Source organism: Coregonus clupeaformis, unplaced genomic scaffold, assembly GCF_020615455.1.
Source record: "Coregonus clupeaformis isolate EN_2021a unplaced genomic scaffold, ASM2061545v1 scaf1403, whole genome shotgun sequence".
Classification (NCBI taxonomy): Eukaryota; Metazoa; Chordata; class Actinopteri; order Salmoniformes; family Salmonidae; genus Coregonus; species Coregonus clupeaformis.
In genome coordinates, this window is record NW_025534857.1 from 46,739 (window position 1) to 72,211 (window position 25,473).

Sequence of the window (25,473 nt, forward strand, 5' to 3'; positions counted from 1 at the left end):
TGGTCTTCATGGTGCCACTTGCTTGGTGGTGCCCCTTGCTTAGTGGTGTTGCAGACTCTGGGGCCTTTCAAAACAGGTGTATATATACTGAGATCATGTGACAGATCATGTGACACTTAGATCGCACACAGGTGGACTTTATTTAACTAATTATGTGACTTCTGAAGGTAATTCGTTGCACCAGATCTTATTTAGGGGCTTCATAGCAAAGGGGGTGAATACATATGCACGCACCACTTTTCCGTTATTAATTTTTTTGAAGTTATTTTGGACTATTTTGTGTATGGCCATTAACACGTTGTTTACACGTCAATCCTGAGCATCCCAAACATGCTCAATGGGTGACATGTCTGGTGAGTATGCAGGCCATGGAAGAACTGGGGCATTTTCAGCTTCCAGGAATTGTGTACAGATCCTTGTAACATTGGGCCGTGCATTATTATGCTGAAACATGAGGTGATGGCTGCGGATGAACAGGATCTCATCACAGTATCTCTGTGCATTCAAATTGCCATCGATAAAAGGCAATTGTGTTCATTGTCTCTAGCTTATTCCTGCGCATACCGTAACACTACCTCCACCCTGGGGCACTCTGTTCATAACAATGACTTCAGCAAAACGCTCTTCCACACAACGCCATCCATGATGTCTGCCATCTGCCCGGAACAGTTGAAACTGGGAGCACACTTTTCTAGCGTACCCGTGGCCATCAAAGGTGAGCATTTGCCCACTGAAGTCGCTTACGATGCCGAACTGAAGTCAGGTCAAGACCCTGGTGAGGATGATGAGCACGCAGATGAGCATCTCTGAGACGGTTTCTGACAGTTTGTGAAGAAGTTTGGTTGTGCAATACCACAGTTTTATCAGCTGTCCGGGTGGCTGGTCTCAGACGATCTCTAAGGTGACGAAGCCGGATGTGAACTGGTGTGTTTACATGTGGTCTGCGGTTGTGAGGCCGGTTGGACGTACTGGCAAATTCTCTAAAATGGCGTTGGAGGAGGCTTATGGTAGAGAAATGAACATTCTATTATCTGGCAACAGCTCTGGTGGACATTCCTGCAGTCAGCTTGCCAATTGCACACTCCCTCAAAACTTGACACATCTGTGGCATTGTGTTGTGTGACAAAACTGCACATTTTAGAGTGGCCTTTTATTGACCCCAGCACAAGGTGTACATGTGTAATGATCATACTATTTAATCAGCTTCTTGATATGCCACACCTGTCAGGTGGATGGATTATCTTGGCGAAGGAGTAATGCTCACTGACAGGGATGTAAACTAATTTGTGCACATAATTTGAGAGAAATAATGTTTTTTGTGCGTATGGAACATTTCGGGGATCTTTTATTTCAGCTCATGAAACATAGGACCAACACTTTGAAGGCTATGTTTATATTTTTGTTAAGTCTAAAACATCCTCATCAAGGTAAATGGCTCTTTCATATGTGATTCACAGTAGTAACATGATCCTATTAACAGGCGAGGGAGCACACCTTGCACACATTTTAATTTCTAATAATTAATTAATTTAATTAAAAAATTTAAAAAATGTCCATGCAAGAAAATGTATGTTATGCTAGTCAGTTGTATTTGTCAAACATTTTTTTTATGTACCAATGCAACACAATTAGCGACCATTTTCATCATTACCACAATCTAAGAAGACATTCATATACAAACACTTGTACTGTACAGTAGTAGTGGTTACAAAATAACAGTGAAGACATGGAACGCATTTGAACAATTTAGTTTCACCCACAAGAAGCTAAACAAAAAAACACCAACTTTACAGTCTGTAAAATAGAACCAAACTACACTATCTATATTCTTGACAGATATACTTTTGTTATACATATATAAAAATAAATATAACAAAAAGGCATTGTGCTTTCAGAAAAAAATTGTTTAATGTAAAGTGTGGCATAAATTAATAAACAGGTTATTGAAAATATTGTAGTCCCTGGGACTGGAGTGATATCATGGTAAACCTATTACACATGTAATAAAGAAAATGGTTGGAATGCCTTTTGGTTTCTGTCTTCTGGTTTGTTTTGGTCAAACTGAAGTCCCTCCTCCATGAGTCTACAACAATTTTATTTATTTATTTATTTTATTTCACCTTTATTTAACCAGGTAAGCCAGTTGAGAACAAGTTCTCATTTACAACTGCGACCTGGCCAAGATAAAGCAAAGCAGTGCGATAAAAACAACAACACAGAGTTACATATGGGGTAAAACAAAACATAAAGTCAAAAATACAACAGAAAATATATATACAGTGTGTGCAAATGTAGCAAGTTATGGAGGTAAGGCAATAAATAGGCTATAGTGCAAAATAATTACAATTAGTATTAACACTGGAATGATAGATGTGCAAGAGATGATGTGCAAATAGAGATACTGGGATGCAAATGAGCAAAAATAAATAACAAGGGGTGAGGTAGTTGGGTGGGCTAATTTCAGATGGGCTGTGTACAGGTGCAGTGATCGGTAAGCTGCTCTGACAACTGATGCTTAAAGTTAGTGAGGGAGAGAAGAGTCACAATAAACAAGTGTTAAACTTTACAGTTGTCTTCCATCAGCATTTTGGGTGTATGGCTCTAGATTCTGGAGTTACAGGGAAAATCCACTCAACATCGATTTCTTGGTATTTGTTTAGTTAGACCATTGTTGATACAGTCTCACAATGTTTGACATGTCAGGTGTCAAGTTTTCAAGATATTGGACTTCCAAGAAGCAAAGTGGGACTGTATCTACAGTGGACTAATGAAGAAAATACCACATGTTGTTGAGTGGATTTTTCCTTTAACTTCATGATGAATTGGCCAATATGGATAAAGCTAAATTGAAATGTTTCTTACAGAAGAAATATGAAAAGCATATGCATAAGCATGGTAGCAATTGAAAAGGAACAGTTTGGATATTATGTGAAAATTATTAGACCAAAGTTGAGGACACAACAGTTCACCTGACACAAGACTGAATCCAAACATTACACTGGTGATTTTATGTGCATTTTACATTTACTGTATTTTTCGCCTCATTTGTTACAATCAGTAACATGATAAGACTATTCCTGGAAAATATGGGGTAGGCGCAACATAATTCAAAAAAATGACAAGTGGCCACACACCTCTCCAAAGTAATTTCAATGGACATTTAGGACTCTAAGAAGAGTCTTCAACTATAAGGTGCGTTTTTGAGCTCTCCTAGCTGTGCCGTTGCGGAACTAGAGCAAGCACACTAGTAGTTGTTTGGTTTGGAACACAACCCTGCATCGCAGCCATCACACAATTACTATTGTTGTTTACGCAATCCAAAAAGAAAGCTTGTTCTATTGCCAGCATGACTAGCTAGGTTATAAAAGACGATCTTGAGGTGTTAGGCTTTCGTAAGGCAATTTGGAGAAACAGATTGTAATTTTGGTCTGCATAGAAAGGAGCAATGAGTATATTCACGTGCTTGTTCTGCTGCAAATGTTCTTCACAATAGACAAAAATAGGCTCATTCTGTTCAGAACAACCCAGGGTATGACGCCATGTCTTCTTGTAACTTGACATCACACATAGTGATCAAAAACGTTGGCATTGTATATGACATGAGTTGTTGATATGGAAATGTGAAGTACACGTTTGGACTCACAGGTGTTTGGCTTACTTGTATGACATCAAAGCGGTATTTCTTATAATCCTCAACGTCTCATCTTTCAAAATACATAGAGTCCTCTTAATTTACAGCATTTCCCTCTCTCAAGCAAACAAAAGTTGCCCAATAAACGGGCGGGATGGGGGCAACTTCTTGTCACGTGCAGTGTTGAACTTCAGAACAGCTGTCAGTCAAAACCCATATAGCGCTGCAAGGTGCAGAGCCTGAGCTCTGACGTCATTTATAGCATGTTACTGTACAGCCACTGACTTCCAATTTAAATGCTTATCAGTGCCCACATTTTCAACCTTAACACCTAAAAAAACGATGTTTTCTCTGTTGGAAGGGTTTTGTTAATTCCCCATGTGCTTCATCTCATGACTGTCTCGGGCCGATCCCTTCACAACATTTTCTTACTGTTCTCTACACACTCCTGGAGAGAGGGAGAGAGAAGAGAGAGAGAGTGACCGTGTGTGTTCTGTGTTGACATGATAGGGGGCAAGTATAATTTAGTGTAATATGTGCATAAACGCTATTCATCATAAAGAAATTGATTAAAGTGGTACTCTGTAAAAACACAGGCTATGTTCAATTATCCACAGTAGCATAACACTAAGAATGTTTGTCCTGATGTAATTGGAATGATAGTGTGGATAATGGAACAGAGACATATATAAGGCTACATCCCGATTCTCCACCCTTCTTCTAAAGTGAACACAACATGAAGTTAGCAATGGTAGAAACTCCTTCTAGCCAATGATTACACCAATCCATTCCTTTTTGGTGGAGAATCGAGACGCAGCCATAGTCTCCCACCCAGCCTCACCTCCCTTCCCCTCGCCATTAGGGCCTAGTCCATGTAGGACTTTTGGCTGGGGCTGCGGTCATTGTGCTTGGTGTCCACGGCGAAGCAGACGAAGAGCATGTCCACCACGATCTCAAAGACAGACAGGAAGCAGTGGGCGACCAGCCAGGAGAACAGACAGACGATGAGCAGCGGCAACACCCACACCGTGTAGTCCTGCTGGTAGTTGAGCACCAATACGCCGGCGAACGTAGTGCACGAGATGATCAGTACCTGGACACAAAGGAAAAGATGGAGAGAAAGGAGGGTGGGAAAGGGAGAAAAGAGAAAAGGGTGTCATGACTCTCCTGACAGTGGATCAAAGGACCCATCAGCTAGGCAAATGTTTGAAGATAGCCAGACCCCCTCTCTCCCATAGAAGAGAAGGGGTCTTGACACCTTAACATTGTGGCTGTGGCTACACGGCTTTAAATGGTTAGACCAGATAGACCAGCTGATGTACAGCGCGAGCTGAACGTTACAAATGGTTGAAACTCTAAGACCAGGAAATGTGAGACGTTAGTCCACATGTTTGAAATGGTGAGAAACTCTGAAACTCTCAATCTCTACACAAGAAGAAGAAACTCACTAGACTGTAGCATTACCAGTCTGCAGCTGGCATGTAAAGTAGTCTAGAACTTTGACTAAAGACACGAGGTGGCAAGGACAATCCCATCTCAGACAACCGTTGGTACATCTGAAGTATCTGTCTAACAACCACTTCACTACCAGAGAAGCTCTACAAAGGACATTGTGACCTCTGCTGGACAAACCAGAGCCTTACACTCATCGACACCTTCCCCATAGGAGTGATTGGTTTCAACAGAGAGACGAAGGAGAAGACATTCTATACGTAAATACATTGCATTTCTTACCCAAACGGTGGTGGTAAGGGTGCTAAGTATTCTGATTACCGTGAGCGTAGTTTCCAAATGTATGTACCATAAGTTTGACTCTCTTTGTCCCTCTCTCCCTCCTTCTATTGACCCCTCCCTTTTTGATAACCAAGTCATGCTGTTGTTCATCCGCTAGGGACTTTTCTCATGAATTAAGTATGTATGTATTCTGTGTTATTATTTAGTTAGCTAGTAAGTAAATATTTAAGCCAATTTGTGTATTGCTGATACATAAGTAAGGTTAGGGTTCATGCAGGTTCAAGGATTATAAGACATTCAGAATGAGACTGATGAGGTAATGATTAATAAGTGACTGTTATTGGTACATAACATGCATATATATATATATATACATACAGTGGGGAGAACAAGTATTTGATACACTGCCGATTTTGCAGGTTTTCCTACTTACAAAGCATGTAGAGGTCTGTAATTTTTATCATAGGTACACTTCAACTGTGAGAGACGGAATCTAAAACAAAAATCCAGAAAATCACATTGTATGATTTTTAAGTAATTCATTTGCATTTTATTGCATGACATAAGTATTTGATACATCAGAAAAGCAGAACTTAATATTTGGTACAGAAACCTTTGTTTGCAATTACAGAGATCATACGTTTCCTGTAGGTCTTGACCAGGTTTGCACACACTGCAGCAGGGATTTTGGCCCAGTCCTCCATACAGACCTTCTCCAGATCCTTCAGGTTTCGGAGCTGTCACTGGGCAATACAGACTTTCAGCTCCCTCCAAAGATTTACTATTGGGTTCAGGTCTGGAGACTGGCTAGGCCACTCCAGGACCTTGAGATGCTTCTTACGGAGCCACTCCTTAGTTGCCCTGGCTGTGTGTTTCGGGTCGTTGTCATGCTGGAAGACCCAGCCACGACCCATCTTCAATGCTCTTACTGAGGAAAGGAGGTTGTTGGCCAAGATCTCGCGATACATGGCCCCATCCATCCTCCCCTCAATACGGTGCAGTCGTCCTGTCCCCTTTTCAGAAAAGCAGCCCCAAAGAATGATGTTTCCACCTCCATGCTTCACGGTTGGGATGGTGTTCTTGGGGTTGTACTCATCCTTCTTCTTCCTCCAAACACGGCGAGTGGAGTTTAGACCAAAAAGCTATATTTTTGTCTCATCAGACCACATGACCTTCTCCCATTCCTCCTATGGATCATCCAGATGGTCATTGGCAAACTTCAGATGGGCCTGGACATGCGCTGGCTTAAGCAGGGGGACCTTGCGTGCGCTGCAGGATTTTAATCCATGACGGCGTAGTGTGTTACTAATGGTTTTCTTTGAGACTGTGGTCCCAGCTCTCTTCAGGTCATTGACCAGGTCCTGCCGTGTAGTTCTGGGCTGATCCCTCACCTTCTTCATGATCATTGATGCCCCACGAGGTGAGATCTTGCATGGAGCCCCATACCAAGGGTGATTGACCGTCATCTTGAACTTCTTCCATTTTCTAATAATTGCGCCAACAGTTGTTGCCTTCTCACCAAGCTGCTTGCCTATTGTCCTGTAGCCCATCCCAGCCTTGTGCAGGTCTACAATTTTATCCCTGATGTCCTTACACAGCTCTCTGGTCTTGGCCATTGTGGAGAGGTTGGAGTCTGTTTGATTGAGTGTGTGGACAGGTGTCTTTTATACAGGTAACAAGTTCAAACAGGTGCAGTTAATACAGGTAATGAGTGGAGAACAGGAGGGCTTCTTAAAGGAAAACTAACACGTCTGTGAGAGCCGGAATTCTTACTGGTTGGTAGGTGATCAAATACTTATGTCATGCAATAAAATGCAAATGAATTACTTAAAAATCATACAATGTGATTTTCTGGATTTTTGTTTTAGATTCCGTCTCTCACCGTTGAAGTGTACCTATGATAAAAATTACAGACCTCTACATGCTTTGTAAGTAGGGAAACCTGCAAAATCGGCAGTGTATCAAATACTTGTTCTCCCCACTGTATATATATATTCTAAGAGTTTAATTCGGGAGATGGTAACTCGTTAAACAACTCCTTCCATGGTGCCCCAAATTCCTAATGAGTTAATTGTTACATGATCGCTATGTGGCCGCTACCTATCCCAGGAAGAGGACAAAGTCCCCCACGGTGGCCACTCTGAAGGCATTCTCTACCAGGATGACGAAGGCGTCGCGTGCCGACGTACAGAAACTGGTGCTATTGATCTCTGTGGCCGTCTACGCGTTCTGTGGTGAACAAGAGACAGGAGTATCATCAATAACAATGTGTGATTGCTGTCATCTTGGAATGAGTCTCCCTTGTAAAATAGATTGTGGTCAATGATATAACATGTGTAATAGTAAGAATAATCAACATCTCAGATGACAATCAATCTGATTCTGATAGAACACTTACTTGATTCAGGTATCCACAAGCAGCAGATGCAGGCTTTCAGCATACAGCGATCACAGGCATTTTCCTACAAACAGAAAACACATTCAGCTTTAGTTCTCCACCCATTGTCTGGTTTGACTAGACAAACTGGTGGTGAATATGTTTAAAGGCATAATCTGGAATATTTTTGGCTGATAATTGTCAAATCTTGCCTGGCTACCCAGACTCATTGCTCTGGCCAAACGCCACGCCCACAAATGTTTGTTTCTTATCGATAGAGCAGCGAAAGAGTTCCGTGTGAGTCGTCAGGCAAGGTCAAATCTACCTAGACTGAATTATTTGTTCATCCCCATGTGGAATTTGAATTCTGTTGTTTTTTATGTTTTTGGAAAACCTTCCAAACATCTACAATAATTCCTTGTTTAACATTTCTGATTCATACTTTTTCTACCTACAAAATTAGAACACTTTTAACAAATGTGCCTTGTTTTTGAAATGGTAAAACAATGTATCAAGAATGAGAGATCACCCATGTGAAGGTTTAATTCTGCTCCAAAGCACAGAGCAGCACTGTGAAACTTAAATTGCTAGACATGCTATATGTTGCACACAGGAGTAAACTCTCTCAAACTCTTCAGAAATCTCTATTAAACAGCTACACAGAGTCGTCTGTTTTTGTTGTTGTTGTTTTTTTACTAAACTACAGTATATAATATATATATATATATATACTAGAGAAAAACCTGAGAAAGTACCCACACTTTCACACACAGACACAGGTGAGTAGAGATTTACAAGGGCAGCTGAAGATACTGTCAGAAGGGAACCGATGTGGATGTGGTGGAGGAGTCAGGCGCAGGACACAGAGGTTAAGTCCAACAGACTTTAATAATCCAAAGTCAAATGTCCAAAAGTAACACGACCTCGACAAAACAAGAGGCGAGGGAGAATTACGCATACACTCGTAAACACTAAACACAAAACAAACAGAGTGCAAACACGTAGCTCCGAACAGCATGACAGTGAAAACAACACACAATCATACTAGAGCAAAACAAGGAACTTATACGACACGTAATCAACACACAAATGGACACAGGTGTAACAGACAGACAAAAGTAATCAAATAACGAAACATAGAGCGGTGGCAGCTAGTACTCCGGGGACGGCGAACGCCGAAGCCTGCCCAAACCAGGAGGAGGAGCAGCCTCGGCCGAAACCGTGACAGATACATTCTACTGTGTGAATAATTTTTTTATCCTGTTTTCTTTCTTGACTACAGTACCGATTTTTTACTTTATTTTGTACATTGACTAATTAAACTGTATTTTGTATAGTTAAACAACTTGAATCAAGATTGGTTACTGTCTCTAAATGCCATGTTGACAATGGCACTGAAACTATCGAGAGCAGACTCATTCAACGAAATCATTTATAGTTCCACCTTCTCTGTTTAGATATGGCTTCCTCCAGCAGTCTCCAGTCTGAAGAGCAGTTCCTGTGCTCTATCTGTCCTCCGGACCGTACCCCTCCCACTCCACGAGATACTGGAGACCACTCATCCGGCGCCTCGAGTCCAAGATGGTCCGGACTCTGTACGCCGGGGCCCCCTCGATGTCCAAAGGGGGCGGAGGGGTCTCTCCTATCTCATCTTCTTGGAGTGGGCCAGCTACCACCGGCCTGAGAAGAGACACATGGAACGAGGGGTTAATATTTTTATACTCTATAGGCAGTTGTAACCTGTAACACACCTCGTTCAATCTTCTCAGGACTTTGAAGGGCTCCCACAAACCGCCCGACCCAGCTTCCGGCAGGGCAGGCGGGAGGGGCAGGTTTCGGGAAGTCGAGAGCCAGACTCGATCTCCCGGTGCGTATACCGGTCCCTCACTGCGGTGGCGATCGGCGCTACGCCTTTTGTTGGACGGATGGCACGCTGCAGATGGACATGGGCAGCGTCCCACGTCCCCCTCCGAGCGCCGAATCCACTCGTCCACCGCAGGGGCCTCGATCTGGCTCTCGTGCCATGGTGCCAGGACCGGCTGATAACCTAAAACACACTGGAAAGGTGTTAAATTGGTGGAGGAGTGGCGAAGAGAGTTCTGGGCCATCTCTGCCCAGGGAATGAACCTAGACCACTCCTCCGGCCGGTCCCGGCAATAGGACCTCAAAAACCTACCCACATCCTGGTTGACACGTTCCACCTGCCCATTGCTCTCTGGGTGATACCCTGAGGTAAGGCTTACCGAGACCCCCAACCGTTCCATGAACGCCCCCCAAACTCGGGAGGTGAACTGGGGACCTCGGTCAGACACTATATCCTCGGGGACCCCATAGTGCCGGAACACATGGGTAAATAGGGCCTCAGCGGTTTGTAGGGCAGTAGGGAGACCCGGCATGGGAAGGAGACGACAGGCCTTGGAAAACCCGATCCACAACGACCAAAATGGTGGTATTCCCTGGGAGGGGGTAGGTCGGTTACGAAATCCACCGATAGGTGGGACCATGGTCGTTGTGGAACGGGCAGGGGATGTAGCTTACCCCTGGGCAAATGTCTAGGCGCCTTACACTGGGCACACACCGAGCAGGAGGAGACATAAACCCTCACATCCCTAGCTAACGTTGGCCACCAGTATTTCATGCTAAGACAGTGCACGGTCCGGCCAATACCTGGATGTCCAGAGGAGGGTGATGTATGAGCCCAATAAATAAGACGATCACGAATCTCGAGCGGCACGTACGTCCGCCCCACAGGACACTCGGGGGGAGTAGGGTCGGTACGCAGTGCCCGCTCGATTTCCGCATCGACCTCCCATACCACCGGAGCCACCAAACAAGACTCCGGCAATATGGAAGTAGGCTCGTTGGACCTCTCCTCTGTGTCATACCGCCGGGACAGGGCGTCTGCCTTACCATTCTGGGACCCAGGGATGTATGTGATCTTAAAAACAAACCGGGTTAGGAACATGTTCCACCTAGCCTGACGAGGGTTCAATCTCCTAGCTGCCCGGATGTACTCCAGGTTATGGTGATCAGTCAGAATGAGGAAAGGGTGTTGAGCCCCCTCAAGCCAATGCCTCCACACCTTTAGGGCCTGGACTACGGCTAACAGCTCCCTGTCCCCAACATCATAGTTGCGCTCCGCCGAGCTGAGCTTCTTGGAGTAGAACGCACAGGGGCGGAGTTTAGGTGGCGTGCCGGACCGCTGTGACAGAACTGCCCCAATACCGGTCTCGGACGCGTCTACCTCTACTTGGAATGGCAAAGAGGGATCCGGATGCGCCAGCACAGGAGCCGAGGTGAACAGGTTCTTTAGTTTGACAAATGCCCTGTCCGCCTCAGCCGACCACTGCAAACGAACCGGACCCCCCTTTAGCAGGGACGTAATGGGAGCTGCAACCTGTCCAAAACCCCCGAATAAACCTCCGGTAGTAATTAGCAAAACCCAAGAACTGCTGCACCTCTTTTACCGTTGTTGGAGTTTGCCAATTACGCACGGCCGATACCGGTCTACCTCTATCTCCACACCAGACGCGGACAACCGATAACCCAAAAAGGAGACGGACTCCTGGAAGAACAGGCATTTCTCTGCCTTGACATACAAGTCATGCTCCAACAGTCTTCTCAACACTCGGCGCACCTGGGCTACATGCTCGGCTCTGTGAGAAGAATACACTAGGATGTCGTCGATGTAAACTACTACACCCTGCCCATGCATGTCCCGGAAAATCTCGTCAACAAAGGATTGGAAGACTGAAGGAGCATTCATTAACCCGTATGGCATGACGAGATACTCGTAATGACCCGAGGTGGTGCTAAATGCTGTTTTCCATTCATCCCCCTCCCTAATGCGCACCAGATTATACGCGCTCCTGAGGTCCAACCTTGTGAAGAACCGCGCTCCGCATAACGATTCCGTCATCGTCGCAATCAGTGGAAGTGGGTAACTGTATTTAACTGTGATCTGATTGAGACTACGGTAATCAATACACGGGCGCAATCCCCCGTCCTTCTTCTTCACAAAGAAGAAACTCGAGGAGACCGGGGAAGTGGAGGACCGTATGTATCCCTGTGCCAAGGACTCGGCTATGTAAGTCTCCATAGCCGCTGTCTCCTCTTGAGACAGGGGGATACACACGACTCCGTGGCAGAGCCGCTCCTGTTTGGAGATTTATCGCACAGTCCCCCTGTCTATGAGGGAGGTAGCCGTGTTGCCCTCGATTTGCTAAACACAAGTGTAACGATCCCGGCAGTCTGAGTCGGGTCCTGTCTGTGTACTAGTCTTTCTGCTCGTGATCTCCAGTTTCCCGAGGGTTCTGGAACGCTCCCTGCCTGGTTGCCGGGCAACGTTGCTAGGCGGGAGCTCTCTTGATTTCCGCACCTGCATCCCATCAGCAATCTGCACACCTGGTCCTGATCATCACCCTTCTTAGGCTCTGGCCTAACATCCATTCCTGCCGGATCGGTAGCCATGAACAGTATGTTTATCAGCGGATCTAGTCTTAGAGCTTAGAGCATTAGTTTTGTTGTTTTGCACCTTGTTTGCTTGTTGTATGCTTACCTCCGTTTTGTTCTCCCTGCAGTCACTCGTCCGAACCTTCACCCCACCTCTGCCTGATGGTCGGCGGCTGCCGAGCCATCATTGGACCAACTACTGCACCCTCAACAACTCATCCACGCCGCCCGCTCTGTTCCCTGGATTATTCAGCTGCACTCGTGGATCAGTTAAATAAACACTCACCTTTGACACCACTTACCTTGTCCTGGTCTGCTTCTGGGTTCTGGCTTAGTAAACCGTGACAGAACGATCCGGCCAGTAATGAACCCAGCGGACCTGGACTCTGTTCGCCATGCCATTACCCATCAGGAGAAGATGTTGGGCCATCATAGCACGGTACTACAGGAGATCGCGTTGTCAGTTCGGAACCTGTCTACCGGTCTGACGGAGGTCCAGAACCAGCGCAAGTTTCCGGTGGAGGATCCACTACCGGTTTCACCCATCTCGCCTGCCGCGTCTGGAGCTGTGCCCTTCCGTGAGCCCAAGGTTCCGACGCCGGATAAATATGAGGGGGAGCTGGGAAGATGCCGTTCCTTCCTTATGCAGTGTGGATTAGTGTTCGATCTACAGCCCTACTCTTATGCCACAGACAAAGCTAGGATAGCCTTTGTGATTGAGTTGCTGCGTGGTCGAGCGCTGGAGTGGGCTTCAGCCGTTTGGGAACGACAGGATCCCTGCATGGCTTCATACCAGGGGTTCACGGCCGAGATGAGGAAGCTCTTCGACCATTCCGTCCGAGGGAGGGACGCAGCTAGGCGCCTGTTTTCGCTTCGCCAAGGAACTCGCAGCGTGGCCGACTTCGTGATCGAGTTCAAGACGTTGGCTGTGGAGAGTGGGTGGAATGAGGAGTCTCTGCAAGCGGCCTTTACCAGGGTCTGTCGGAGCAGCTCAAGGATGAGTTGATCTCCTATCCGGAGCCTAGTGACCTGGACAGCTTGGTAGCCTTGTCTATTCGGGTGGATAATCGAGTCCGAGAGCGAAGGAGGGAGAAGCAATGGGTCCCGTCCAACCGATCAGCTTCTCAGGTGCCAGTCGGGTCGGGATTGGACCAGAATACGTCGATCATCGTCCACCACACAGGATTAGTGGAGAGGTCCTGTCTCCCGATTCTGAACCCATGCAAGTGGGGCGGCACGGGTTAACCAAGGAGGAGCGCCAACACAGACGTAGGACTAACTGTTGCCTCTACTGTGGTGGTTCGGGACATTACCTCGCCACTGGTGCCCGGCGGTCGTCAAACTGCGCGGCTCGCTAAAGTTGGGAGGACTTTTAGCGAGCCAGTTTCGACCTCTCAATACCTCTGTCAGACCCCGTTTCCGGCTACCCTTATGAACAGGAATCAGAGCTTAGCGATTAACGCTTTTATCGATTCAGGTGCCGATGGGAAGCTTTCTTGATGCCGAGTTGGTGGAACAGCTGGGGCTTTCCAAGGAGCAATTGCCGGAAGCCATTGAAGCTACCACTCTGGACGGCAGTAGTCTGGCACGTATCACGATGAGGACTGAACCGGTTAAGATGCTGTTGTCGGGGAATCATTCTGAGATGATTTCATTCTTCATTCTGCCGTCTTCCCATGTTCCTCTGGTCCTTGGATACCCCTGGCTGAAGGAACACAATCCCACGTTCGATTGGGTGACGGGCAAGGTAACGAGTTGGAGCCTTGATTGTCATGCTAACTGTCTCAAGACTGCCTGTCCCCATTCGGTTCCCAGTCAGGTGATTGAGGCTAAACCCCCAGATTTGTCCCTGGTTCCCGAGACATATCACGATTTGGGGGAAGTGTTCAGTAAGCAGAAGGCTCTGTCACTCCCTCCCCACCGACCATATGATTGTGCCATCAACCTGTTCCCTGGAGCTGTCTACCCTAAGGGAAGGTTATACAGTATCTCCCGACCTGAACGTGAGGCTTTGGAGACCTACATCAAGGAGTCCCTAGCTGCTGGTCTCGTTCGTCCCTCGTCATCACCCCTGGGGGCAGGATTCTTCTTTGTGGGTAAGAAGGATGGCTCTCTTCGACCGTGTATTGATTATCGGGGTTGAATGACATCACGGTCAAGAACAAGTATCCCCTGCCCTTGATGAGTTCTGCCTTCGACTCCTTACAGGGTGCTACGGTGTTCACCAAGCTAGACCTACGCAATGCGTATCACATGGTCCGGATCAGAGAGGGGGACGAGTGGTTGGACGGGGTTTCAATACACCGATGGGTCACTTGAGTATCAGGTGATGCCGTTTGGACTGACCAATGCTCCAGCGGTATTCCAGAGTATGGTAAACGACGTCCTGAGAGATATGATCGGTCTCTTTGTGTTTGTTTACCTGGATGACATTCTGATCTTCTCGAAGGAACCTTCCGACCACGTCCAGCATGTCCGGCAGGTTCTGCAGCGATTGTTGGAGAATCGCCTGTTCGTGAAGGCCGAGAAGTGCGAGTTTCACGCCCACACGACATCCTTTCTCGGGTACATCATCTCCAGGGGAGAGATTAGGATGGACCAGGAGAAGGTTAGAGCCGGTTCTGGAATGGGCCCAGCCCGGTACGAGATTGCAGCTCCAGAGATTTTTTGGGGTTTGCGAATTTCTACCGCAGATTCATCCGGGATTACAGCCGTGTGGCCGCTCCGTTAACTGCCTTGACTTCCAGTATCAGGACCTTCAAGTGGAATCCGGAGGCGGATCGAGCGTTTCTGGATTTGAAGAGGCGATTCACCAACGCACCGATTCTCTCTCAACCGGACACGGCCCGTCAGTTCGTCGTTGAAGTGGGACGCGTCTGATGTGGGAGTTGGCGCCATCCTGTCGCAGCGATGCTCCACGGACAGTAAACTCCATCCCTGCGCCTACTACTCTCGTCGCCTTTCGCCTGCGGAGAGGAATTACGATGTGGGTAACCGGGAGCTTCTCGCGGTGAAACTTGCCTTGGAGGAGTGGCGCCACTGGTTGGAGGGGGCGGAGCAACCGTTTATTGTCTGGACTGACCACAAGAATCTTGCTTACGTGCAATCGGCTAGACGTCTCAACTCCCGTCAGGCCAGGTGGCGTTGTTTTCGGACGATTCAAGTTTTCCCTGACGTTCCGACCTGGATCTAAGAACGGCAAGGCGGACGCCTTGTCCCGGATGTTCTCCAAGACGGAAGAGAGTGGGTCCAAGACCGAGACAATTCTCCCCGGAACTGCGTCGTGGGAGCAGTTATGTGGAAGATTGAGGAGGAGGTGATGGCGGCCCTTCGGACGCAGCCCGGTCCCGTAACGGTCCACCCGGTCGGTTGTTTGTGCCTGAGTCGGGTTCGTCCTGCTGTCCTCAAATGGTCCCACGCCGGCAAGATGGCTTGTCACCCTGGCGTGGCTCGGACGATGGCGTTTCTTCGCAGACGTTTTTGGTGGCCTGCCATGGCCGAGGATACTCGGGGTTTTGTTGCTGCCTGTCCAGTGTGTGCGCAGAATAAGAGTACCAATCGGCCCAGCTCTGGACTACTTCACCCCCTTCCTATTCCCCGCGACCATGGTCGCATCTGGCCCTGGACTTTGTCACTGGGTTGCCCGCTTCTGAGGGGAACACGGTCGTTCTGACTATCGTGGACAGATTCAGCAAGTTCGGCCCACTTTGTGCCTATTGCCAAGCTTCCCTCTGCCTCGGAGACGTCCGAGATCCTGGTTAGGGGAGGTTTTCAGGGTCCACGGTTTGCCCAGTGATATCGTTTCCGACCGTGGCCCTCAGTTTACCTCTGCTGTCTGGAAGTCCTTCTGTTTGGCCATTGGAGCTACAGTCAGTCTCACATCTGGTTTTCACCCCCAATCTAATGGTCAGGCGGAGAGAGCCAACCAGAAGATGGAATCCACGCTACGCTGCCTGGTCTCTTCCAACCCCACCTCCTGGGTCTCTCAGTTGCCTTGGGTTGAGTATGCCCACAATACTCTCCCTACATCTGCCACTGGGATGTCTCCCTTCCAGTGCCTGTATGGCTACCAACCTCCCTTGTTCCCTTCTCAGGAGAAGGAGCTCTCAGTGCCTTCTGTTCAGGCCCATATTCGTCGTTGCCACCGGACCTGGCATCGGGCCAGAAAGGCACTCCTTAGAGTTTCGGACCGGTATCAGCTCCAGGCGAATCGTCGCCGGATCCCCGCTCCCACCTATACCATCGGAGATAGGGTCTGGTTGGCCACACGGGATCTTCCTTTACGGACTGAGTCTAGGAAGTTGTTACCGAAGTTCATTGGTCCGTTTGTGGTGGAGAAGGTGATCAATCCGGTGGCAGTTCGACTCAAACTACCGAGGACGCTCAGAGTCCATCCCACCTTTCATGTCTCCTGCCTCAAGCCTGTTTTCCTCAGTCCTCTGTTGCCTCCTCCGCCTCCTCCTCCTCCTCCTCGGATGATCGGAGGTGGTCCTGCCTACACGGTGCGACGCATCATGGATTCCAGACGGCGGGGCCGGGGGTTTCCAGTATCTCGTGGACTGGGAGGGGTATGGTCCTGAAGAGAGGAGTTGGATTCCGCGGCGACAGATCCTAGATGCTGACCTCATTCGTGACTTCTACCGCCTCCATCCTGGCGCTCCGGGAGTCCGCCCGGTGGCGTTCGTCGGAGGGGGGGTACTGTAACGATCCCGGCAGTCTGAGTCGGGTCCTGTCTGTGTACTAGTCTTTCTGCTCGTGATCTCCAGTTTCCCGAGGGTTCTGGAACGCTCCCTGCCTGGTTGCCGGGCAACGTTGCTAGGCGGGAGCTCTCTTGATTTCCGCACCTGCATCCCATCAGCAATCTGCACACCTGGTCCTGATCATCACCCTTCTTAGGCTCTGGCCTAACATCCATTCCCTGCCGGATCGTTAGCCATGAACAGTATGTTTATCAGCGGATCTAGTCTTAGAGCTTAGAGCATTAGTTTTGTTGTTTTGCACCTTGTTTGCTTGTTGTATGCTTACCTCCGTTTTGTTCTCCCTGCAGTCACTCGTCCGGAACCTTCACCCCACCTCTGCCTGATGGTCGGCGGCTGCCGAGCCATCATTGGACCAACTACTGCACCCTCAACAACTCATCCACGCCGCCCGCTCTGTTCCCTGGATTATTCAGCTGCACTCGTGGATCAGTTAAATAAACACTCACCTTTGACACCACTTACCTTGTCCTGGTCTGCTTCTGGGTTCTGGCTTAGTAAACCGTGACAACAAGTGCTAAATCCTCATACTCAGGGGGAATGCGCAGTGCGGGCACTTGGTTCGGACTCTCTACCGAGGTCGCCCCTACGGAAACACCTAAACATCTCCCTACACACTGGGCAGACCACTCCATAAGAGCTCTCTGTTGCCACGCTATGGTAGGATCATGGGTGCTTAACCAGGAAGGCCCAACACCACGGGGTACGCAGGAGAGTCAATCAGATAAAACTGAATGATCTCCTCATGACCCCCTGCGTCGTCATCGTCAGTGGTGCTGTGACCTCCCTGATCAGGCCCGACCCCAACGGCCGGCTGTCTAATGCGTGGACAGGAAATGGAGCTTCTACCGGCCGAAGGGGAATTCCTAACCTACAACAAAATGCCCGATCAATAAAGTTCCCAGCTGCGCCTGAATCTACTAGCGCCTTATGCTGGGAATGAGGTGCCACCTGTGGAAATCTCACAGGAATACTCATGTGACCAACAGAAAGCTCTGGGTAAGTGGGGCGCCTGCTCACCTGAAATGACTCCCCAGTGCGTGGCCTGTTGTCACCTCTCCCAGGAGACCCTCCCCAGCACCTGGCCGCGGTGTGTCCTCCACGACCACAGGTGGTGCAGGGGATGGCCCCCCTCGGGTTACCTCTCCTCCTCTCTCTAGCGCCAGCACCCCGAGCTCCATAGGAATCGGCCCGGAGGTGCTGGAGGGCGGAATGGACGACCCCCACTCGGGACGTCCGCGGGTAGCCAGCAGGGTGTCTAGACGGATGGAAATGTCCACCAACTGGTCGAACAACAGGTTGGTGTCCCTGCAGGCCAGCTCACGACGAACGTCCTCTCGTAGGCTACACCGGTAGTGGTCGATGAGGGCCCTCTCATTCCACCCCGCATCCGCTGCTAGTGTCCGGAACTCCAGTGCGAACTCCTGTGCGCTCCTCTTCTCCTGTCGGAGGTGGAACAGACGCTCTCCCGCCGCTTTCCCCTCAGGTGGATGATCGAAGAGAGCCCTGAAGCGGCGGGAGAACTCCGCGTAGGTGATGGTTGCGGCGTCTATTCCCCTCCATTCGGCGTTGGCCCACTCCAACGCCTTGCCGGATAGACAGGAGATGAGGGCGGAGACGCTCTCGTATCCCGAGGGCGCCGGGTGTATGGTGGCCAGGTAAAGTTCCACCTGCAGGAGAAATCCCTGACACCCGGCTGCAGAACCGTCATATGCCCTCGGGAGCGAGAGCCGAATGCCACTGGGTTCCGGTGCTGAGAGAGGAGGACTGGCCGTTGGTGATGGGATGTTGTAAGAGTGCGTGGGCGCCTCTCGATTCACAATCGGCGCAGAGTGTTGGACACATCCTCCATGGCGGCCCCGAGTTGCCGGATCATGGTGTCCTGGTAGTTGATCCGGTCTTCCAGGGATTCGGGTGCCGCCGCTGTTCCTGCTGACTCCATGAGGGTGTGTTGTTCTGTCAGAAAGGAACCGATGTGGATGTGGTGGAGGAGTCAGGCGCAGGACACAGAGGTTAAGTCCAACAGACTTTAATAGTCCAACGTAAAATGTCCAATAGTAACACGACCTCGACAAAACAAGAGGCGAGGGAGAATTACGCATACACGCGTAAACACTAAACACAAAACAAACAGAGTGCAAACACGTAGCTCCGAACAGCATGACAGTGAAAACAACACACAATCATACTAGAGCAAAACAAGGAACTTATACGACACGTAATCAACACACAAATGGACACAGGTGTAACAGACAGACAAAAGTAATCAAATAACGAAACATAGAGCGGTGGCAGCTAGTACTCCGGGGACGGCGAACGCCGAAGCCTGCCCGAACCAGGAGGAGGAGCAGCCTCGGCCGAAACCGTGACAGATACATTCTACTGTGTGAATAATTTTTTTATCCTGTTTTCTTTCTTGACTACAGTACCGATTTTTTACTTTATTTTGTACATTGACTAATTAAACTGTATTTTGTATAGTTAAACAACTTGAATCAAGATTGGTTACTGTCTCTAAATGCCATGTTGACAATGGCACTGAAACTATCGAGAGCAGACTCATTCAACGAAATCATTTATAGTTCCACCTTCTCTGTTTAGATATGGCTTCCTCCAGCAGTCTCCAGTCTGAAGAGCAGTTCCTGTGCTCTATCTGTCTGGATGTCTTCACTTAACGAGTCACCACTTCATGTGAACACAACTTCAGCGTTGCCTGTATCACTAAGTACTGGGATAGCAAGGACCTGTGTCAATGTTCACTGTGTCGGGAAAAATACTCCAGACGACCTAAGCTTCATGTCAACACATCGTTCAGAATGGTTGTAGAGAATTTTAAAAAGATGACGTAGAAAAAATAGTGCCCTGTGACGCCTGCACTGGGACGAAGCGCAAGGCCCTAAAGTCCTGCCTGGTGTGTCAGACCTCTTACTGTGAGACTCACCTGGAGCCTCATCAGATAGCCTCACCCTTAAAGAGACACAAACTGATCGACCCTGTGGTGAACCTAGAAGACAGGATGTGTTAGAAGCATGACAGACTCGTGGAGATGTTCTGTAGGACTGACCAGACATGTGTGTGTCAGTTCTGCACTGAGGCAGACCACAAGACTCATGACACTGTCCCCATAGAGGAGGAGTGTGGAGAGAGGAAGGCTCAGCTGGGGAAAACTGAGGCAAAAGTGTGGAAGATTATCAAGGGGCGACAAAAGAAGGTTAAAGATGTCAAACTCTCAGTAGATCTCAGCAAGAGAGACGCAGAGAGAGAGAAAGCAGAGATTGTGCAGGTCTTCACTGCTCTGGTGCGCTCCATTAAGAAAAGCCAGGGTGAGCTTGTTAAGGTAATTGAGGAGAAGCAGAAAGCAGTAGAGAGGCAGGCTGAAGGGCTCATTAAAGAGCTGGAGCAGGAAATCACTGAGCTAAAGAGGAGAAGGACTGAGCTGAAGCAGCTCTCCCACACTGAGGACCACCTCCAACTTCTCCAGAGCTTCTGATTCGTGATGTGCACCCCTCCACCCACCAAGGACTGGTCTGTCAGTGTTCACAGTGATCTGTGTGTGGGGACTGTAAGGAGAGCTCTTTCTCAGCTGAAGGAGACACTGCATAAAGAGATGGAGAAGCTGCCTGGAGTCAAACTGAAGAGGATTCAGCAGTATACAGTGGATGTGACTCTGGACCCTGATACAGCACATCGCTGGCTCATCCTGTCTGAAGATGCGAAACATTTGAGATATGAATTTACCTGACAATACAAAAAGGTTTGATCATTTTGGCATTGTCCTTGGAGAGGATGGCTTATCCTCAGGGAGATTTTAGTATGAAGTGATGGTTAAGGGGAAGACTAAGTGGACTTTAAGAGTGGTCAGAGAGTCCATAGACAGGAAGGGGAACATCATATTGAGCCCTGAGCATGGACTCTGGACTTTGTACCTAAGGGACGTGAATGTGTACCAAGCCTGTACCTCCCACGCTATCCTCCTCTCCCTGAGAGAGAAGCCCCAGAAAGTGGGGGTGTTTGAGGACTATGAGGAGGGTCAGGTCTCCTTTAAAAATATATATATATATATATAAATCGTGTGTCTTGCCCATTTACTCTCTGAATGGCACACATACACAATCCATGTCTCAACGGTCTCATGGCTTAAAAATCCTTCTTTAACCTGTCTCCTCCCCTTCATCCACACTGATTGAAGTGGATTTAATACATTATATCAATAAGAGATCATAGCTTTTCTCCTACCCATAATGCTGACATTCTTTGACAGAAAGAAAACTATCCCTCAAAGGGAAGCTGAACCAAATAAAACGACTTCTCTGGTTGAAAGCTGGTTATGTGGCATTGATTGTAGTTAAAACCAATTATTATTATTTCAAAATTGACTACAAAATGTAAATAGGATAATTTGTCATAATGTCAGTATCTTTCAAAACAGAGATATGCGAGATTCTGTTAAATGTATGACTTTCCTTGGTTAGTCTCCCGAGTGGCGCAGTGGTCAAAGGCACTGCATCGCAGTGCTAGCTGTGCCAGTAGAGATCCTGATTCGAATCCAGGCTCTGTCATAGCCGGCAGTGACCGGGAGACCCATGGGGCGGCGCACAATTGGCCCAGGGTGGGGGAGGGAATGGCGGGCAGGGATGTAGCTCAGTTGGTAGAGCATGGCGTTTGCAACGCCAGGGTTGTGGGTTTGATTCCCACGGGGGGCCAGTATGTAAAAATAATGTATGCACTCACTAACTGTAAGTCGCTCTAGATAAGAGCGTCTGCTAAATGACTTAAATGTTATTTAAGGGTTGGGTTTTGATTTCAATCATGCCCAGTCATGCCCACTTGGCCTCTAAGTGGTAACAACTCAGACTTGTTTACATGCATACCAGACATCGTCACCAACGTAATGTTGAAAGAATGAGACTTCGTCATTATAAATGGCTTAGGTTTTTCCACCTCAAACATCCTCACATTTGTTAGATAACGTTAGCATCACAAACCCAACTGTCATCAAAGCTACTCTAGAAAGGAGGAAATGCCTAATGCAATTTTGGATTGTTGAACATTCATGTTCACGATGTCATGCTGCGTCACGCGGTTGCTAAGCCAATAGTCACTTCATTAAACTCAAATGAACTTAAATGAAAACCTAATACAGGTTATGTTGCTTTAATTATTAACATAATTTAGGTCTGATGCTGACCTTTGACAGAAAATGATACTATTTTTCAAATACTGTGTTTACAGAGGAGGGCGTGGGTGCGGTTCTCTCCCAGCGGCAAGGTAAGCCAGAGAAAATATATCCCTGTGCCTTTTTCTCTAAAAAGCTTACCCCGCAGAGAGGAACTATGGAGTTGGAGACAGGGAGCTGTTGGCGGAGGTCCTCGCTCTGGAGGAATGGAGACACTGGCAGTAAGGCAGTCCATCCATTCCGGATTCTTACTGACCATCAGAATTTGGAGCACTTACGGGCAGCGAAACGGTTGAACTATCGTCAAGCCAGGTGGGCCCAATTTCTTAATTCTGTCCTACCGCCCAGGCTCCCAGAATGTGAAAGCCGACACACTCACTCACCTCGGAACGCCCCGGCAGGCAAACTACTTCCTCTACCAGTGCCTCAGCGACCTTGATCACACCTGTCCATAGACTTTGTCACCGACCTCCCACGTTCTGACTGGCTTCATCACAGTCATGGTGGTCTTAGATCGATTCTCAGAATTATGCCATTTTTTTTGCCACTAACTGGTCTTCCTTCTGCTCTCCAGGTCGTTGAGGTCCTGTTCCAACAGGTCTTCCGGCACTATGGACTTCCGGAGGACATCGTCTCGGACCGTGGCCGCCAATTCACCTCCCGAGTGTGGAAGGCTTTCCTGGAGAAGATCGGGGCCATGGCCAGCCTCACTTCAGGGTATAGGCCTCAGTCAAATGGGCAGGTGGAGCGCATGAACCTGGAGCTGGGGAAGTTTCCTTGTTGCCACTGTCAGGACTGGCAGGGTGAGTGGAAGAGGTTTCTTCCCTGGGCAGATAATGCCCAGAACTCCCTCGTTCACTCCTCCATGGGGCTCACTCTCTTCCAATGCTTCCTGGGGTACCAGCCGGCCCTGGTCCCTTGGACACCCAGCCAGACCGATGCTTCCGCTGTCGACGAGTGGTTCCGCAGGGTCGGACAGGTCTGGGATGCCGCCCATGTCCGTCTCCCGGTTTGTGGGGCCGTTTAAAGTCCTCCGGCGGATTAATGAGGTGCCGTACCGGCTGCTCCTTCCCCCTCACTACCATGTCTCACCTACTTTTCATGTGTCTCTCCTCAGGCCGGTGGTTGCTGGTCCTCTGGCGGATGACGTCCCCCGGGATACGCCCCCTCCGCCCCTGAACATTGATGGGAGTCCGGCGTATGCTGTGAGGGACCTGCTGGACTCCAGGTTCCATGGGGGACGGCTCCGCTACCTGGTGGACTGGGAGGTGTATGGCCCTGAGGAGAAGAGCTGGGTTCCAGCTGGGGATGTTCTGGACCCCAACCTAATTAAGGACTTCCACCATCGCTGCCCTGACCGGCCCGCTCCTCGTCCTCGGGGTCGTCTTCATGGCTGGCAAAGTCCTGCCGCGAGAACCGCACTGTCACGTCTCCTCCCGTTGCTCCCCTCCGGCGTCCTGATTTGCCGGTCTACTGAGCCACCAGTCTGAGCACACCACCTCGGCAACACAGGAATGGAAACCCAATGTACCCTAATCACCTCCAGCGCACTTGCACCTCATCATCTCATCACCACCACTATATAGCCCTGGACTGTTCAGTCATTGTTGTGCGTAATTGTTAGCGGCGTGTCGTTTACTCGCTCCTTGTTATTCTCTTTCTCATTGTTAAGTAAACCTTTCCCTTGTTGATTCCTGCGTCTGCGTCCTGCCCTTCGTATCCTCAGTACTCGTCACAGAAGCGGGCCAGTCGCAGCATAAAGGACATGATGGAGGTCAGGGTCAGCTGGGATTTATTCCTGGAGTTAGGAAATAGTCAAACTGATACAGGACAGACCTGGATTCAAATAGTATTTGTTTTCTTTCCGATACTTTGAGCGTTTGACTGGAGTGCCAGACATAGACATTTAATAATCATATTTCTATTGTGCCAGATTGGTGGGGTTTGTACTTCTGGGACTATTCTATTGGTTATAATGCACCAGGGAAGCTCAATCAAGTGCAGCTAACGTATTTGACAGAAGAAGAAATATACTTTGAACCCTGGTCTGATACAGGGCAATTTCCAAATCACCACATCACCATCACAAATATTTAATTTCGTTCAATATATTGTTTTATTGTTGGGTATATATACATGATTGTTTTTATATTTGGGTATATTGTTTTATTGTTTGTCTCTCTTAGTGGATATCTTAATGACATACAGACACAAACCCATGTCCAAGTTTGAACTGATCCTCTCTTGCCCCACAGCTCTCACAAAGACAAGTGGACATTGACTGTTTTCATTTTCTTTTATTAATCTGCATAAAATGTTTATAACAATTCTGTGTTATAACACAAACTCATTCATTAATAAAGATGCAGTCATAGCGAATCCCTTTTTCTGTGGATTGAGTATTATAAACTCAATAAGCAGTAATGACTCAACGTTGCCACAATTTAGATATTGTCAGTTATGATCATGCATTGCCTCTGACATAAAACAACTTCAGTACTTGTCTTCCAGAAAGTAATATAAAACGTTCTTATCAGAGTAAATGGCTATTTGATGTTTGAGCCACCGTAGTAACATGATCCTGTTAACAGACGAGGGAGAACGCCTTGCACAAATTTAGAATACAAAATAATCACAAACTTTTCAAAAATATCCATGCAAGAAGACTTTAAACAAGCTCTAGACTGAGATGGAGTTTTTTCAGACAGAAAAGTGCCTGTTAATCATCTGTTATGCTAGTCAGTTGTATTTGTCAAGGAGCAATGCATCACAAGTAGCAACACCACCATCAATCCCACAATGCAAAAAGACATTGATATGCAAAAACTTGTAGTGTACGGTAATAGTGGTTAACAAATTACAGTGATGGCATGGAAGACATTTGAATAATCTCTCACAATACTTTCTCCCACAAGAGGCAAAACAAAACAAAAACTCTACAACCTGTAAAATAGAACCAAACTACACTAACGGTATTTTTGACTGATGTACTTTTGTTATATACAAAATATGTTTCAAAAAGGCATTGCGCTTTAAAGAAAACATAAAGCTTTCTTGTAAAGTGTGCCATAAATGACGAGCAGATCCCTTCCCGCCATTTTCTTACTGTTCTCCACAAACTCCTAAAGAGAGAGAGAGAGAAAGAAGAGAGAGAGTGAATGTGTGTGTTGGGTGTTGAGACAATAGGTGCAAGTACCGTAAACGCTAACAAGGCGAGTTTGGTGTAATATGTGCATAAACACTATTTACCATATAGAAATGGATTAAAGTGGTAACCTGTAAAACCATTCAGGTATGTTAAACACTTCTTCAGGCACCACAAGCAGCAGATGCAGGCTTTCAGCAT

General features: G+C 47.9%; 1 pseudogene; it reads right to left on the reverse strand.

Moving 5' to 3' along the window:
* Positions 1-4,046: 4,046 nt before the first annotated feature.
* LOC121558811 lies at positions 4,047-25,473 on the reverse strand (annotated as a pseudogene).